General features: G+C 33.2%; 2 protein-coding genes across 8 annotated transcripts in view; one reads left to right on the top strand and one right to left on the bottom strand.

The window, feature by feature from the left end:
- PCDH7 (protocadherin 7) overlaps positions 1-12,686 on the top strand; it is a 416,043-nt gene that overhangs the window by 383,205 nt on the left and 20,152 nt on the right. The gene's annotated exons all lie outside the window — the stretch shown is intronic.
- The window catches only part of LOC144302654 (uncharacterized), a 32,286-nt gene that overhangs the window by 11,156 nt on the left and 8,444 nt on the right, over positions 1-12,686 (bottom strand). For 4 of the 6 annotated variants that reach the window (XR_013369651.1, XM_077880213.1, XM_077880199.1 and 1 more), the window contains exon 2: positions 1,040-1,153. The gene's annotated coding sequence lies outside the window, so the exon portion shown is untranslated. Of the gene's footprint in view, positions 1-1,039; positions 1,154-5,200; positions 5,285-6,387; positions 6,507-12,686 lie in introns of all 6 variants that reach the window. The other 2 variants (XM_077880205.1, XM_077880201.1) reach the window with 2 other exon arrangements.

The raw sequence follows: 12,686 nt of genomic DNA, 5'->3' as shown, positions 1-12,686 counted from the left end.
GCCTGGGCTTGCTCTTTGTTTTGTGTATTATTTATTTTGTTTAATATTCACAGCAACCGTGGAGCTAGGTATTATTTTTAGTACAACTTGCAGCTGAGGAAACCGAGGCAAAATATTAAAAATATTCCAAGGCCACAAATCTTATTGACAGAACTATGATTCCAACATTCCAATACAGACTCTCTGGCTCCAAAGTGAAAACACTCTCACAATCCACAATATACTGCCTCCCCTTACAAATAACCACTTATGAAACCGGTCGTTTGTTGTTAATTATTTAGTATTTTCTTGCCAAGAAAACTGATGCCAGACATTTATGTGTGACCAAGATTAACTTCAATTAGTGACTCTCTACTGCCATTGAAGTTTACCATGTCTGGAAATTTGAACAAGAAATATGGAGTATAGAATGTGTTTATTCAGTTAGGTTGTTTAGTGGAAAGAGAAGAAAAGGCTAATCGTATGTCTGATACCTTCTTACAAGTTTTGGATTGTGTTAATGACTTGTTGGCAACCCTTACACTTTCTCATCTTTTCCTGAAAAGCATCTGCAAAGGTTTTATTTGTTCAATTATGAAATCTACAAGATGTGAAGTTCCATTAGACATAAAATGAGTTTTGCTGATTAAGCTGAAAGACTTAAAAGTAGCTTTTCACCACATGTATACCGCAAAAGATATTGTTGAAGGATTTTTTTTTTCTTTTGACTAAGTAGTTCATGTCTTTGGATACGAGAGAACAAACCCTAAGGCTTAGAACACCAAAAACAACTTTTATCTAAGGGTCTTTACATTAATATAGGAAATGTTGCCATTGTATGTTTAAAATCATTGTTAAATTTAACTCTACACTTATGGACAGAATTCCATATTGAGACTTGCATTACAGATATCATAGAATCTCTTTTGCTCTACTCTACTGTGGTTGAGGTTTAGTTTTAGTATATTTGTGATTTCATATTCAATCCCAAAAATATATGGTTTATATTTATTCTAAAATATTAACTTATTCTTACAAGTTACAAATATTCTCAACATACCTTAGATATGAACAAATGCATATGTTGTAATTTTCAGTATATTTTCTAGTAATTTACTATTTTAAATAATGTGGGTATTTATTCCAAATTTTCATGTGTGGACATGGTCTCCACCTATTATAAAATAGACAAACAAGAATCACAATAACTCCTCCAGGAGGCACAGAAATGTAAAACATGATATATTCTAACAACAATAAGCAATTCTGTGTTGTAGACACTCTGGGAGCAAGTAGTGGAAGATAAGACACTTCGCAAACTTAATGTCCCTTATAATTAGCTCAGAATTGTGCCAGTATCATGTCATTCCTGCAAAGGGCGATGCGATGATTTTTATGTATTTTTCTCTTATGCCCTAACGCCTTCAACTTTATTCTTTGTACGTCATACACTCAGAAGATAGACTGAGTACAAACGTGGGCTTGGGTGTTTACTAGCACAGCTATCTGGGCAAGTGACTTAACCTTGTAGGGACTCATCCCTAAAATGAGGATAAAAAATTAAATGGGTTAATAATGAAACATTTAAAACCATGACTGGCAATCAGCATTGTATGACTATTGTTCTTGTAAATTCTAGAAGTCAGAATGGGGACAAATGCTAATTAACTGTGATCTTTATTTTTCTGCAGTTTCTTTAAATCCAATTTGTCTGCCTTTTCGTATACTAACCTGCAAGAAACAATGGAAAACTTCCCTCAGTTGACTAAACCGATTAGGTTTGATGATCTTACCTATCTTTCCTTAAGCAGATAAGGTTTTTTGTTTGTTTGTTTGTTTTTTTAAGCAGATAAGGTTTTGTTGCTTGTATGTGGTATGGGAAACTTAAGAGACATTTCGTTATTCTAAAAATTAGTTATTCACAGTTTTGAAGGCTTGTGTTCTGCGTTCTTTCTTATCCAAATATTTTCCTTGGACTTCATGTACCAAAGAGGTAGGATTGATGTTTTATGTATGTATTATGATGTATTTGATTGATACAATGGTTTGTATTTCCATGAAAACTATTATTAGGACAGCAAAGAACAATATAATATTTGTAATTACTACTAAGAATAAGAGCCATTTCAGTCTCTACTTAAGGTCTTTCATGAGGCAAAACATTTTGAAATGAGAATCTATCTTTATCAATATTGTATGTTCAGTTGGTATAACATGCTGTGAGCTCTCAGGGTGAACAGGAATCTCAAATCCATGAAGCAGAGCCTCTCTGTTGTTTACAGTATTTAAAATAAATTGTTTCAGTTCTCTGTGGGATTGTTTCCTGTTGAGAAGAGCTTCATAATTAAAAACAGCAACTGGATTGGAATTATAATGCAGGTATTTTGACAATGTGGGCACCTGGTATATTATCTTGAAATAAACTGACCTATGGCTATTATCGATAGTGTTCTTTCTAGGCGGGATTTGCATAACTACAGAGAATTAGTCCCTCTGCCCATCCTTTTGAAAAGATCATAGAGTATTTAGTAGAGAGAAGATAATTATGCTATTTGGGATAATAGTCAGATTTACTGTCTAGGACTGCTATTCTTTACACTACATGAATTTCAGTATAATTGCTCAGATCCTGTTTAGATGAAAGCGGATTTATTTTTTTCAGGTTTTCCTTTATACTCCCCTTTTTCTTCTTTTTTAAGCAAACAGGTCTAGCATTGTGAGCAAAAATGCTATTTAGTATTAAAATTGACCTTCTTTTGTCTGCATTCAGAAATTGTTTTTTAGAAAATTTTTGAGTTGTCATAAATCACCTTTTTTCAAATTATGACTGCTTTTTTTTTGTCCGGCATTTCATTAGCAAGTCTGTTGTCTAATATTTCTGATATAAATAAATTCTAGAAGTTCTATTTTTATATGGAATATTTGATAACTCTCTCTATATATTCCTTCTTCAGAGTGAATCAATTGTACATCAGCAAAGTCACGTGGCAAGCTGAAGGAATCTTTTCAGTTGACTTTCTGTTAAAAGACAATCAGATTATTTGTATTATTAACGTTAAATATATTTTGTTTTATTTTAATTGTAGTGATGCTTGCATATTATGTCTTAAAAACTTTATTTAGCCAGAATAAATCCTCATCCCAAGGACTATGTCACACATTTTTTCCTCCTCTTCTACATAAATTAACTTATTATTTTTTTTTTAACAAGAGGGAGCTAAGCATTTAGCATCTTGTATTGCTGATCCTGTAAATTATCCATTTATAGTATTATACTGCAGAAGCAAATCCAAAATTGTACAATGTGTCACATATTAATAAATTTTTAATAAGTTTATTTTCATTTGCAGGGTTTCAAGGATTATTTTTAATATGTTTTCAGAAATAAAACAGGATATTTTATGTATTGAGTTTTGACTACATGACTATGAGACATTTTGCAAAATCACAAAATAACTCTTAGTCACGATCTGCCATATTCTTATTTTGTTGTCACTTAACTTACCGAAAATTTAAAAAGTTTCAAGTTAGACATTTTTTAGTACATACACCTACCATTGAAATGGTTTTCATATTATTCTGTCTTCATTTCTCAACTAAAAATATTCCTAGTCAACAGAAATCACGTAATATAATTACAAATATACTACTACTGTTGACATTTAACTGAAGAATTATTACATATTTGTGAGGCATCTGTGGGTAAATAATAAATCAGTCTATTGCTCTAAGTTAAAGTGTCCAGAATCTATTGAGACACTGCCTTCTAGGTAAAATTATCATAATATAGATATTGGCCTATATATCATCCACAATCTGTGCTCAAAATACTCTTCTGATAGTACAAAATTGGGCTTGTTTTGAGGCCTCCCATGAAATTTCACAATGAAAGCATAAAAGTAGTTGATTTATTTTGGCAGTGTTCATCTCTAACTCAGCCACCTCAAACATACACACATGCACATACACATGCACACCACACACACTCATTCCTTACTAAAATCAGAAAGGAAGAAACAGGGAGAAAAGGAGGGAGGGTCAGAAGGGAGGGGAGAGAGAGAGAAAGAGAGACTTGAACATGTACGACTGACAACAAGCAAAATTCCTATTATTAAATCAGATTCTTTACATAAAAAAAATATGTGAGAGCTGTCTTTCAAAGACTTCTCTTAAAGCATGAAATGGTTATATGGCATCCTAATTTAGCCAGTCCACAAAGCTATCTGTGATGGCAGAAAAAGGTTCTTTCTTGAAATGGATGCTTCATTCTTTTTTTCCCAGTAGCTATTCAACGCCCTTTGTCTATTTATATTCATTATTGCCACTGTAAGAACAGTGCGGTTTTTCATTACTTCATTGGCATGGGATGCACTGATTCAGTTTTGCTGTCCGTTCTGACCCCTTTCTTTCCCTCCTCCACTTTCACTTACTGAAAATCTACAAACAGGAGACACACCATACACGGCATAAGATAGTACAAAATAAATAGCACATCACAAATTAAGTTGTCATGTTTAGTTTGAATTTAGCAGAATTGAATGTATTGAACAAAGAACTCAAAGAAGCTTATGAACAAACAGTATATTTTGATGATTTTTTGGGGTAGGGAATGATTTTTTAAAGTGTGCTAAGTAGTATTATCAATCCTCTGAATTTTTGCTGTATTATTATTAGGGATAATCTTTATTTCCCTTAAGATATTCAGCCGAGAAAGAAAAAGCAGTTTGGTAAGATGATTGACATGATAACTTCCCAGTTTTGTTTTTGAAATACATGCTGATCTTTGGTATGAATTTGTTATTTTCTGCTCGTTTCTTAATTTTCTAAGGCTAGTGTGATCATCTCATGAGTTTTGTTTTTAAATGTTTCTCATGTTGCATAAGCTACATTCATTCACTGTCTGAAAAACTGTAGGATTCTTGTTTTTCTTACATTTTACTCTAAATAATTACGCCGGTATAATATAATGGATTCTTTATTATGACTTGAATAACTAGGAGAAGAATTCTTGAAAAATACATATTCTGTGCTTTCCTTCCTTCTAATCATCATGGATAGGAGGAAGTGATATTGAATTTTAAAGCAGTTTAACAAAAGTAATTGGATCTCACACAACAGAAAATCAGTTTAAAATATACATTTTGCCAGCTCAGAGAATTCAGTCTGTTATCACTATTGAATTCACATTTATTCTTTTTCTTGCAAAATGCATAAGAAATACCTCCATTGTATCCAAATGCCTTAGGTATAGTTTAATGGCTTCTCTTGCTTTCTCTTCCCCCAAATACTTTTATTTACAAAGAACCTAGAAAAAAGAATGATGTGACAACTCTTCATTCTCTTATTCCTGGAAGCAGAATATATAAAAATCCCTCTCTAAATGCAGTTTCAAAAGGTTTTTATAAGACCAGGCCTGGTCAGTGGAGGAAACTGGAATGATCTTAAGATGTCTAACCCCTCCTATAAGTAAGTGCCTCAGACCCTGGGACAGTCCGTCTTGTGCTCAAAATCTCTTGCATCCTCCCATGTTTTTTTTTTTTTTTTTTTTTTTTTTACCATGTTTTTTGAAACCCTGCAGGCATTATTGTATTTACTACCCTTACAGTAGTAATTCTGTGGAAAAGCATGAGACATCTTTGGTTTATCAAAAGTCGGTTTGGTTATAGAAAGGTCCATAAACACTGTTTATAGACTTTCCTGGCTGTTATAGGCAGTAACCAAAACACTACTTTTCTTTTTTTAATTGGAGTTCAATTTGCCAACATATAGCATATCACTCAGTGCTCATCCCATCAAGTGTCACCCTCAATGCCCATCACCCAGTCACCCCAACCCCCCGCCCACCTCCCTTTCCACTATCCCTTGTTCGTCAAAACACTACTTTTATGAGCATCTTGTGTTTCATAGAAACTTATCATGAAAGCCTACCAATGTACCGAAAGCTTTAGCTAGGCTGTATTGATGTCATCACTCCGCATGTGAGAGAACTGGGGTGGACATAGTTTGTGTCTTAAACCCTAATGTAGCATTGTCATGGCATCGGCACCATGGTTTGCTCAAGTCACTTATGAGGCTGCTTTAGAAACTCCATTCTTGATGACTTTGTCATCCCTGGATAAATCTTGCCCCTTACTCTTTTCTCTCAGTAAAGTTTCAAATGAAAGTTGAAGACAGGAGGCTATGTAGGATAAAATGGGGGGGGGGAGTGAGCCTTAATACAATTGTAAAATATGTAAACCGAGGTAAGTGTAAGCATCAATGACACCATATATTATACGGCATTCTGACTGAAAATCTGTAAATTGTATCTCATGTTTTCTAAATTGTGTTTTAATTTTTAGCCAACTAGAAAAAAGTTAAAGGTACTTTGGAGTCTGTCTTGAGTAAAAATTCAGTAAATGAACTAACCTGGGTTAGACTCTCACATGCTGCCATAGATTCCAACTCAGTTCACCAACTGGTGCTAGCTCCATTTCCTCTAGCTCCATTAAAGGCTCTGAGCTTTTCATAAAAAACATTCAAGATTCCTGTACATATTTGAAGCATTTAATAGAGCAATAAGTATTATGATGCTGAGACACAGTTAATATTTTAGTATCCAGTAATTCATGTATCCCACAACTGTTCATCATGTACCTAAAATGTGCCAAGTGATTTTCTAGGAAGGTTATTTATCAAGCCAATATGGTATTTTTTTTTTCCTGCAAGTATATTAGCATCATCATAATATTGCTAAAAACACAAATTTTCCAGTTTGGATGAAGCTATATCTGTTTCTCTATAGAATAGAATGACAGATGGAGATAATTGGCTGAAATTTACAAGAAATAAATTCCCTTTCACCATATTCAGGGATGGAAAAAAGGTTTCATCTTTCATCCAATACTGGGTAATGATATTTGGAAGGATGTGGAACTAGAGGTCAGCCTCTGATGGGAAGAGTGCGTAGGGACTTTGTGAACCAGCGTTGCCATTTCTAATGACAGGCTCAATGACGAAAGCTAAATTTTATTCTTCCTTTACATTTCACATAACTTATTGTATTTCTTATATGGAAGTCTTGGCTTTCTAAAAAGATTACAGTTACTTATGTACTTGTCTCCCTTTTTTAGATGCTCTGTACCCTAAAGGCAGGATCCATGTTTAAATTAACCCCTCAATCCATTGGTAGGGAATACCAACTGACTATTTGTTGAATAAATTACTGTAAAATCCTGCCTTTATGTCAGATGACCCCTCAAAAACTTATACAAACCCATCATTCTCTTTTAAATCCATGTCCAGCATTGCAAGAAAGTAGCAAAGCTTGTGTAAATTATGATAAGAGCTCTGCTGTCATTATAGCACTCAGATTTACTTTGAAAGGGAATTGAAATCAGCCACTGGGAACATTCTAAATTCTCTACTAATTTTAGGTCATTAGTTGTACTTCTTTTGGAACATTAAACAATTCTCAAATAACATTTTTTAATGTTGTTCTAAAATATATGCCTCTGCCTAGCCAAGTCATTTGGAAGTTTTTCTTTCCTGGGAAGCTAATCCATCATATTTCTAGTTTAAAAAGGATTTTAGTTGAAAGCAGGTTTAATGGTTAGTTTAAAAAAAATAAAAAAGAACTGGATGTCATCAACCTGAGTAGTGTCCAATTTAAAATCTGTTTTTGGTGGTTCTGCCCTTAAATGAAAGCCATAATTTGGGTACTGATGGTGCAAATGAACAAGAACTAAAGATAAAGGGGGTGAGGACCTTCTGATCAATAGTGATATTTACTTAAAATATGTAAAACACTAAAATTAAACAGAACTTAAAGTGTATGTTCTATACCATAGTAAAAACAAAACAAAAAAACAAAATAGTTAAAACATCCAGAAAATTCTAGATTGGATCCTCAAGAATCAAACAGAAATGAAAGGAAAAAAATGCAAATCTCTCTCTATATTTAACAGCTCCTGTTAGCTTACTCTTCTTTTTTGAACGGTTAAGAGTCATACTAAAATATTTTTGAAGTTAAGAGTAGGTAATACAAAATGTTCCACGGTTCTGCATCATTGATCTACACTTTTTTTTCTCGTAATACGGTGTTTTTGTTTCTTGCTGGGCCATAGTTTTTTATTAACTTGTCTACCATGTACCAGCTTTAGATTCATTTCATAGGCTTTTGTACATTTTCTTTGTTCATAATAGGAAATGATTGATCAACTCATTCATTCTCTGTTATTTTTCATGCCGATGTGCTAATATCCTGTAGAGTCATTTTTTAAATTGTATTTCAGCCTTATGTTCCAGCCTGCCCGGACACATAGGAAGGAAGGGGAGTTATGGCTCTAATGGAGCTTCTTGTGGCTCTAATCAAGATTAATTTGTCATAAATCAATGACCAGTGAGAGTCAATATTGATAATGAATCCTCACCCTATACCTCAAAACAGAGCTGAAAATCTGTATCATGTTAATGTAAATATAAATTCTTCCACAAGTCACACATCAAGCTGAGACTCATTATGTTTCTCTTTTATTTTTCCTGTTTTTTGCCTTCCACTTCCTTCCTCCTTACCTCATATTCTTTTCTCCTTTTCTTTCCATCCTTTCTTTCCTTCCACTTTACTCTCCCACCTTCCTCCCTCTTGCCTCGTTCCATGTGTACCTTCATTTTTTATCACTTCTGCTTTTTCTTCCCTAACTTTCCACCATTTTTCTTTTTTTCGGTCTTTTTTTAATTGTTTTTTTTCTTTTTTTGTATTTTTTCAGTCTCTATGTTGTAGTTACCATATGTTCACTGAAAACTAGTTAGGTATAAAGGAGGGAATAGAGAAAATAGATGACAAAATGAGGATTCAGCCTTTCTTCCCTTACTCCTACCTTTTCCTTTCTCAAGCACATATATATTGAAAACTTCTTATTGCATCTACCTAAGAATTTGAGGCACAGAGTCATGTTTATTTTTTCAGTGTGTCAATTAGCTTGTATATGCTCATAGAATGAGTGATAAGAAAGCAGATGTTTACTAGCTTAGTCAATTCTTTATACCTCTTTCACTTTCTAGATTTCTTTTTTCTTCTGACAAATCCCTTAGCAGTTGTTTCTTACTTTTAACATCTGGGAAATGGACACAATGACACTTGCTCTTTTCTCTTCTCACTCAGTAAGAAAGATGCCCTAAATTATGCCAGGCACTAATAAATCAATTCCTATTATGTTGGTAGCTTACACTTAATATGGCCTTCTGTGCGTCCACAGCTATCCTTGCCACTGCATGGATAAATGCCTGCCATTCATAATAACAGCTTAGCTATTTATCTTAATGAACATTGGTATGCCAAGTACAATCAGCACATGGTCACTATTCACAAGACCATATTAAAGCAAAGAGACCTCTTTTGGGCTGTTATGTCCTTTGTCCTTATTTTCACATCCAGGTGCTATAAGAAAAAAAAAAAAAGGCATCTTTAACCAAACTCAACTCAGGTTGAATAAAATGTTCATTTAAGACAAATTTTGAGGGACTCCTGGGTGGCTCAGTGGTTGAGCGCCTCCTTTTGGCCCAGAGCATGATCCTGGAGTCCCAGAAAGATAATTTTTTTTTAATAAATTAATTTTTTATTGGTGTTCAATTTACCAACATACAGAATAACTCCCAGTGCTCATCCCGTCAAGTGTCCCCCTCAGTGCCCGTCACCCACTCACCCCCACCCCCCGCCCTCCTCCCCTTCCACCACCTCTAGTTCGTTTCCCAGAGTCAGGAGTCTTTATGTTCTGTCTCCCTTTCTGATATTTCCCACACATTTCTTCTCCCTTCCCTTATATTCCCTTTCACTATGATTTATATTCCCCAAATGAATGAGAACATACACTGTTTGTCCTTCTCCGATTGACTTACTTCACTCAGCAGATAGATTTTGAGCAGAGAAGGCAGTGTATAGGAACTAGCAGGCAAAAAAAAAAAAAAATTTAAACATAATAGAATAGCACTAGGAAGGAAGGAAGAGTAGAAGAGAAGTATCCATGACTATAATTTGTTTCCTTAATTGTAAAGGAACAAATTAGAAGGGCTATCATGTTAAAGATTGTTTAAAAATTTTTAAATAATTGATTTAAGAATAATTTATATAATACTGATATCTCAATTTGCAACAAGCAGCAATATAATTAATATTCTGTGGATGCTTAGCCATTTTAAATAATTTATCTCATAGACTTTTTATGTCCCTGTATCTTTTCAATACAGTCAGGGAAATATAATTACTAATGGAGAATTTGTATTTATTATTAGTTTTTTATATAGAAAGAAAAACACTCCCAAACTCCAAATAGGAATTCCATTGAATACTTTGCAACAATGGTCAGGGGAGGGAAAAAAACATATCTCTCATAAAAACTCTTTTGTTTTAAGTTACTCCAACTTAGTTTAAAATAATCTAATCTAGCCTAGTGACAATGGCTTGCTTGGTGATTCACCTCTACGTACTTCTATTTTGTAGAAGAAAAAAAAAGCGGGGGGATCTCTTTAGTTATCCACAAGATAGCAGATTTAATTATATCTTTCCCAGCAGGAAAAAGTTTATAGTACTTCTCCTGGTTGGTAGCCCTGGGGTTAAATATTCAATATGATCATTATTACATCTGATTCTCTAATTACTCAAAAGATTTTGTTTTTGTTTTGTTTTGTTTTTAATTCAGAGAAGATAAATCCAGTCTGATGCTGACTATTTTGAAATATTTAGCCCTATCTGGACACACCATAAGCAGAATATTTTATTTTACTAGTTTCCCATATTCATGAATAATGTATGACTAGTCATACTTCTCAGATCAACTTATTCTGAATCCTCAACCTGACTGCAATTCGAAATGCATTTAATCATACCAAATCCCCGTGTGTCCTTTGGAAGCCATATAGGCATATCATGAGCAGATAATTAGTCCTTATTTTGACTGGACAACATTTTTAATAGTTAAATGACACTCCTTAATACACCCTAAAGGATAAATGAATCCCTTAAGTCATTGCTCACTTTTATTCAGAGAGGCAAGTTCTCCTTGACAGTTACTTTAAAAGACAAGTTGTCTCAAGATATTTGTTTTCCCTTTTAAATTCTCTTGCTTTTGCACTTAAGCTCTGCATTATTTAGGCTAGTTAATATGCAAATCAGAAAGCCGTTTCTTAACTTTTCCCCCCTCTTTTTGAAGATAATTTAATGCACATTAACCGGAATTCTGCACCTTTTATACTTTCTAATCTGTTTAAAGATTCTTTAGATTAAATTATTTTTAATGCTTATAAAGCCACCCAAGTAATGGGCTAGATATTATACTGTGTTGAAAGTATACACTTTTTAAATTTCTCAATTTTACCATTTTCTTATGTCCCCATAGAAAAAAAATAGAATTTAAGCAGTAAAAAAATGTGATTTTGTACAAAACAGTAATTATGTGAAAATTGTTTCTTTAGGGGAAATAAGAGATTATACCTAGTTAAGTAAATGACAGAGTACTAATTATTATTTATAGCCTTTATTATTATATACCTGCGACTCACAATAGATTAAGTTTCAGTTAACTTTGAACAGCTAGTAATTATAAAATACAATGCTGTCAGAAAAATCGTTAACTTAGGTACACCTAATCTTTGAAATTAAATTACTTTGCATTTCTTCTTCTAAGCTTTTTGTAGTATGCATTTTAATACTCATTAATTTAAATAATTTTAAATTTATTGGGGCTTTGTTTTAAGATATGTATTTGGCACTATAACCTATGATGCAAAGACATGAATCTGTAACTATTTATGTGTGAAAACTTGTTTTTCTGTACTTAATTGGTAAATATTCTAAAAATGTAAGATTTTGACTTTTTAAGTTTATGCCAAGCAGAGAGGATATTGAGTAAAAATAATTTTCAATAATTTAGAATCAATATTCTATCATTCAAATGTATGTGTGGAAAAGAAACTGGAATAGCAGTTAGGCCAATAGTAGCAGTAATGGTAGAAAAATATATCAAGTGCTTCTATATATAGATCATCACACCAAGCACTTAACATGCATTAGAAAATTTAATTATCAAAACAACCCAATAAAATAGACTCAGAGTTAAGTAACTTGCTCAAGGTTACACTATGGGTAAATGAGAGAATGTGGACTCAAATCAGACTACCTTTGCTCAGATCCCAGTGTGTTAATCAGTCTGATTCATTGATTATATCCAATGAAGAGAAGTGAAAGTAAAGGTCTTCACAGAGTGAAAATAAAGGTTTACACAGTGCATGATTCCCTGGTTTTTAATCTCCAAGATACAATTATAAAAAAGTACAAGGTATACAAGTGTTCTTAAAGTTACCACTCTTTTTACTGCATTTGCATTATCTTCTAATTTACACATCTTTTCCCCATTTCTAGAGATTAAATCTCAGCTTCACAGGTTGCAGCTATATATTCCCCAATAAGCTGAAAATTTGGATATTAACCACTATGATTCCCTGATTAATACAGGGAATCAACTTGGATAAGTATACTTCAAGTATTGCCTTGTGTTCATTTTCTCTTAAGAAATCAATACAGTCAGTATTTCTTTCCCAATTTAACCAACCCAATTGTGATTAATACATCCTACATAAACTCTTTGGTGCTTTGTTTGCCAGAATAACTATCCACACTTCTTTTTTTCTGTTGTGAAAGCATTTATTTCGACTTCTCACATTCAATTCACCAA

The sequence above is a fragment of the Canis aureus genome, chromosome 2 (genome assembly GCF_053574225.1).
Source record: "Canis aureus isolate CA01 chromosome 2, VMU_Caureus_v.1.0, whole genome shotgun sequence".
In the NCBI taxonomy this organism is placed as follows: domain Eukaryota; kingdom Metazoa; phylum Chordata; class Mammalia; order Carnivora; family Canidae; genus Canis; species Canis aureus.
This window is presented reverse-complemented; position numbering and strand designations above follow the sequence as displayed.